The sequence below is a fragment of the Aethalodelphis obliquidens genome, unplaced genomic scaffold (genome assembly GCF_003676395.1).
Source record: "Aethalodelphis obliquidens isolate GAN/ISIS:26980383/991018 unplaced genomic scaffold, ASM367639v1 scaffold727, whole genome shotgun sequence".
Lineage (NCBI taxonomy): Eukaryota > Metazoa > Chordata > Mammalia > Artiodactyla > Delphinidae > Aethalodelphis > Aethalodelphis obliquidens.
Window position 1 is genome coordinate 1 of NW_020838638.1, and position 6,227 is coordinate 6,227.

The following is a 6,227-nucleotide window of genomic DNA, read 5'->3' on the forward strand; positions in this document are numbered from 1 at the left end:
AAAAAAAAAAAAGGATTAAGCAGTTAAGCTGTTGGTCCCACATCAGACAAATTTTCCTATTCCTTCTGTCAATATTGTTAACAGAGACTGTTATTTTATTAATCGTTATGATCCCGTGATTCTTTCTTTCATGTTTCAGGGCACAGCAGGTGAGAGAGTGGATTTGTTAAGCTGGGTGGGTTTATCCTTCTTTTATGCGTTCATTCAATTTTATGTTCATTTACTTATTGTACACACATGGCAATAGAAGCTGCTAAAGCAGTCATTGCTATTCTGCAAAACAACAAGGCACAGAAGCAGATGTCTTATTTCTGAGATTTCTCCCCCCAGGATTATTATGATTAAAGATCCTTTCCCCCACTCCCTGGAGAGGACAAGGGGCTGCTCGCTGGAGGTTTTTTAATGACTTGGGGAAAGGCTCAAATATCCCCCCATTATGGTAATCCACCCCAGGGGCAAACCTCACAAGAATATTATGAATTTATTTTATTGTTCTATCCTTGCAAAGGTAATACTCAGCTCATTAGAATATGAAAACTATACTGTCAAATTTCAGAATTACATGGATGAAGAAAATCAAAGTGGCATCATATCACGTGTGTTATAGTTGTATTTACTATATTGACTATATTAACTATGTTGTGTTAACAATATATTGTATAACTATATATTGAAAAGGCAAAATGCTGTAACATTTCAGAAAAAATAATTATGTTGGCAAACCCCAAATTGTACATTGTAGACAGGTCCTAGGAAAAGAAGATTTAATTCATAGTGGACAAGAGGTTAGCTTCTGTTTTCAGCCATGTGCTATTTCAAGAATTAAACGTCATGAATAATACAGGATATAAGAGGAATAGTCTAAAGACGGAAAAGCACATTTTGATTAGGAAAGAGAATTTATGGCTTAAGTCTTTTTTTTTTTTTAAGGAAAACTGCCTTATTACTATGAGATAAGAAAATTGTTTCCTTCTTTTCTTCCTTGCTTTCTTCTTTTTCTTTTTTTTAACCTTTTTAATTTTGGATATTTGACCTCTAAGCTGAGATGACTGAAAATGCCTCCTCTGGGCATCAACCTTTTTGAAAGACTTTTTCCCCCTCCCTAAGGGCTATTTGTCTCTTGGAGGCATTGCCTACATTACTCACCAAGAGGCAAGCATTTGTCCTTGAACTAAATGCTGACATCTCCTGATAAGAGGGAAGCTGCAAAGTAGAAGAATTGAAGGTCAATATGTTGAACTTATCCATGAAACAGAAACAGACTCACAGACATAGCACACAAACTTGTGGTTCCCGAGGGGAAGGGGGAGGTGGGGGAGTGATGGATTGGGAGTTTGGGATTAGCAGAGGTAACCTATTATATATATGATGGATAAACAACAAGGTCCTACTGTATAGTACAGGGAACTATATTCAATGTCCTGTAATTAACCATAATGGAAAAGAATATGAAAAATTATATATATGTATAACTGAATCACTTTGTTGTACAGCATAAACTAACACAACATTGTATATCAACTATACTTCAGTAAAATAAATTTTTTAAAAAAGAAAAAAACATAAATATATATATATATATACTTATATATATATATATTTCTTTTTTTCCTCTTTATTCTGTTTGTGTTTCAAATAGGCTTTTTTTTTTTCCTTCTGCAAAAAGCGTTATTGTTTCCATTTGGTCCAAGGCTTGGGAGAGGGCTCCAGGGCGGTTACAAAGCTGCCTAGTAGCTGCAGAGCAGGGCTTCAGGGAGAAGCTCTGATGCCAGAGGGGTTCCTCAGAGGCCGCTGGACTTCAGAGACTCCTGTTTGTCCTCGAGGGTGAGCCTTTCAAAGAGATACTCGCCCAGCACAGCCTGCGGACCAGCCAGCCTGCGGAGGTTGGTCAGGTGGTCGCCCATCTTCTTGATGAGTTTCACCTACTCCTCCAGGAAGCGGCTCTCCAGGAAGTCACAGAGGTGGGAGTCTGAGCGGGCGGAACCCAGGGCGCGCAGATCTGATAGTGCCTGGTGCAGGCTCTTCTCCCTAAGAATGGCGGCTTCCACAGCGTCCTGGGTTTTACCCCACTCATCTTGAGAAGGCTTCCGCGCATCCTGGAAGAGGGCGCGGCCACAGCACTGGTTTTGCATTTTCAAGAGACGCTGGGCGCCCTCACACTTCTCCTCAGCCAGTTGGCGAAAAATGTGGCCCACACTGTCCAGAGTCCCATTGTTGCTGTCGAAATAGAAGCTCAGAGAGAGGTAAGTGTCCCCAGATGCATGTTGAACAGGCGGTGGACGGCGGCCTCCACCTCGATGGAAGAATTCTGACGAACCTGGGAACTCGTGGTTGATCAGTGATAAGGAGCTAAGCTCAAAAAACGGTGTTGGCCTGTTCTGGAGGCTGAGGATAGCTGAGTGGCTGATTCCAAAGGTTGCGACAGGAAGAAAGGTTGGAGGGTGGTCGGGGGCTGGAGCAAGGAGCGTCCCTGGGTCTGTTCATTCCAAACACTGTTGAAGCAAAAGACAGAACTGCAGGACTGCCGAGCGCACTGCCTCAAATAGGCTTTGATATAAATGAACAAGAAGTCCAAGCAAGGACAAAACTTACCCTTCCCCCCAACAAAATAGCTGGCGATACTAGAATCTAGACCTGGGAAGGGATTCTTCCATTACTTTCTGAACATTCCAAGCCACTAGAGCAGTGGTTCTCAAAGTATGGTCACCTTGTAACCAAGCAGTACCCTATGGGGCCTTCCTAGGACAGACCCATCCCCCATATCCTCTGCTGTAGTTCCTCTCTGAAGTACTCAGATAATAGTATCTCAGGCATATTTCTTGAGTTTTCAGATGCTAAAAACCACCACCCAATGGAAGAAATTAACTCCTTGATGATCATGAGCACGTAGCCCCCCGACCTTCTGGCACCTAAGGATGGATAATGTTACCTGCCCTGTGGCCTCAACATAACCAATCAGAGGATTGTGCACGAGCTGATCACATTCCCTGGGACGTCCCTCCCTCACCTGGCCTTTAAAAATGCTTTGCTGAAATCCTTTGGAGATTTCAGGGTGTTTTGGAACACGGGCCACCCCTCTCCTTGCTCGATCCTGCAATAAACCTTTCTCTGCTCCAGACTCCAACCTTTAGTTTTGTTTGGCCTCACTGTGCTTCAGACACACGAACCTGCATTCGGTAACAACCTGACCAGTTTTACCAGCGTCCCCTGATAATGTGTCAGGTATTCAAGTTTTAGGGCCCTGTCCCAGCCCTATGGAATCAGCAAGTCTGGTGGGGCTCAGTGATCTCTGTTATAACAGGCCCTCCAGATGATTTTTATTCACCTTAAAGTTTGAAAATATCTGCATTGTCAGCTGGCCAAAGCGTCCACCAGCAGGTGAAGGGGAGTGGTGCCTGGAAGAGATAGGGACCAGCCAAGGCAAGTACAGCAGCATTTGCCGTGGTAGTAATGGAGAATGCCTTTTCTCCACTGGTTGGCACAGACTAGGATCTGGGAGCAGTGGCAGGGTTATTTAGGATGCTTTACATTTCAATGTAGAGGGACCGCTGTCCTGGTTTGCCAGGGACTTCCCCTGTGTGAGCACTTAAAATCTCATCCTGGCAAACCCCTTAGCCCTGGGTTTGAAAAACGTAGGGAATAACATGAAATTTAGGGGAAACATGATCTAGGTTTTGGGCAAGTCACAAGTGCTAATTAAAGCTAAGCAAGTATGGACAACACTAGCGTTCTTTAGCCCTTTGCGGGGAGGTAAATCTGATTGGGTGAAAGGACTTATTGTTAAGAGATCTTTGTAGAAACATCCCCTTCTGCTTAGTCCGCTGGTTCTCAGTTCTGGCTAGACATTGGCATCGTCTGAGGAGATTTAAAATGATTTTATTGGTCTACGATGACCAACCGTCTGTGTGAGGGTTTTTAAAAAGTGTTTCAGATGATTCTAATGCACAACCAAATTTAGGTGCCACTGCTTAAGCTTTTGAACCGCTGCTGCATATTTTCACCTCATCTTCCTATGAGAATATCCAACTGTAGTTGAGGTTTGTTTTTCTTTTTTTAACTGTCTTATTATAAGATTTACTGTCTTAAATAAGGTTGAATGTACAGAAAATCTTGCTAGTCCATCTGGTATAGCTGGATACTTAGAATAATATTGTTAGGATATATACCATTTAAGTATTGTGACTGGCCTTTTTTTGAAATTAACATATGCATTGAATTAGTATGTTCTCTTTTGAAGTTGTTATGTTGGGGAGCTATACCTCTAATCTGCCATTGCTAAATATCTGGACACCTCTTATTAGGAATTGCTTTTAGAAATCTTTAGGGATTAAAACCAAGATTGCTGTATTATTTGTACTGGAACCACAAAAACCTCACAGAGTTCCCCCGCTGTACCTTCTACCCCCATCTCTAACCCTTGGCAACTTGTAATCTGTTCTCCATCTCCACAGTTTTGTTATTTTAAGAATAATATGTAAACATAATCATGAATTACTTAATCTTCGGAGATCGGCTTTTCAAAATTTTTCCCTCGGCATCATTCCCTTGAAGTTCATTTCAATTTTTGCGTATATTAATAATTTGTTCCTTTTTGTTGCTCGGTAGTATTCTATCATAAGATTTTATCACAATTTGTTTCAACATTCATCCACTGAAAGACATCTGCGTAGTTGCCAGTTTTTGGCTATCATAAATAAAACTGCTATGAACATTTATGTGTAAGTTTCTGTGGGAACTTAATTAAGTTTTTGTTTCTTTTGGATAAATGCTCAAGTGTACAATTACTGCGTTGTAGGGTGAATCTACTTTTAGGATTAAAAGAGACTGTCAAGCTGTTGATCAGAGTGGCTAAACCATTTTATTTTCCCACCAGTGATGTGATATAATTTTTCTATGTACTCGCCAGCATTTGATGTTATCCCTATACTTTAATTTTAGTTACTCTCTGACATCTCATTATGGTCTTAGTTTGCATTTCCCTAATGGGTAATGATGCTGAGCATCTTTTCACGTGCTCCTTTGCCATGTGTATATTCTCTTCCATGAAATGTCTGTTCCTGTCTTCTGCCTATTTTCTAGTTGGATTTTTTTAAGTTGTTTGGAGAGTTCTTTGTATATTATAGATACAAGTCATTTGTCTCATATGGGATTTTCAAATATGTTTTCCTACTGTGTAATTTGAGTTTTCATCCACTTAAAAGGATCTTCTATGAAGCATTTTTTTGTTTGTTTGTTTTGTTTTGTTACGCGGGCCGCTCCGCGGCATGTGGGATCTTCCCGGAACGGGGCACGAACCCGTGTCCCCTGCATCGGCAGGCGGACTCTCAACCACTGCGCCACCAGGGAAGCCCTCTATGAAGCATTTTTAACTCATTTTGATGAGATCCAATTTATCAGTTTTTGCCTTTATTGATCATACTTTTGGTGTCAAGTCTAAGAATTATTCCCCTAGTTCTAGATGCCAAACATTTTCTCCTATTTTTTTTCTAAAAATGTCCTGCTTTTACATTTAAGATTATGATCCACTTTGATTTAATTTTTGTGTAAGGTGTGGAGGTTAAGGTTCATTTTTTGTTTGTTTGTTTTTGTCGAGGGATGTCCAACTGTTTCAGTACCATTTTTTGAAAAGTCTATTCTTCCTTGATAGCTTTTGCACTGCTGTCAAAAACAAGTTATATGTATTTATGTCAGTCTATTTCTGGGTTCTCTATTCCATTCCATTGATCTATGTATCTACCCTCCATCATTACTGCAAAATCTTGAAATTGCGTAGATTAATTCCTCCCATTTTCATCTTCCTTTACAAGTTGTTTTAGCTCTTCTTCAGCCTCTTCTTACCATATAAATCTTAGAATAAGCTTGTCTATATCCACAAAAACCTTGAGGGCATTTTAAGAGTAATTGTGTTAAGCCTCTTAACTTGGGGAGACTTGACATCTTTATCATGTTGTGTTTTCTAATCCATGAACAAGGTATGTCTCCCTATTTGTTTGGGACTTAAAAATTTTTCTTCGTCAGCATTTTGTAATTTTCAGTATAGAGGTCCTATAAATGTCTTATTGGGCTTATATTTAAGTATTTATTTAGGTCAGTTGTAAATGTCATCACATATTTTTATTTAAGCTTCTACACATTTGTTATTAATATATAATTTGATAAAATTGTGGTGATCTTGTACTCTAAATTATTTACAAACTAATATTATTTCTCAAGCTTTTCGTGGATTC

General features: G+C 40.0%; 1 pseudogene; it reads right to left on the reverse strand.

Moving 5' to 3' along the window:
* Positions 1-1,781: 1,781 nt before the first annotated feature.
* Positions 1,782-4,408, reverse strand: LOC113616878 (ferritin light chain pseudogene; annotated as a pseudogene).
* Positions 4,409-6,227: the final 1,819 nt, after the last annotated feature.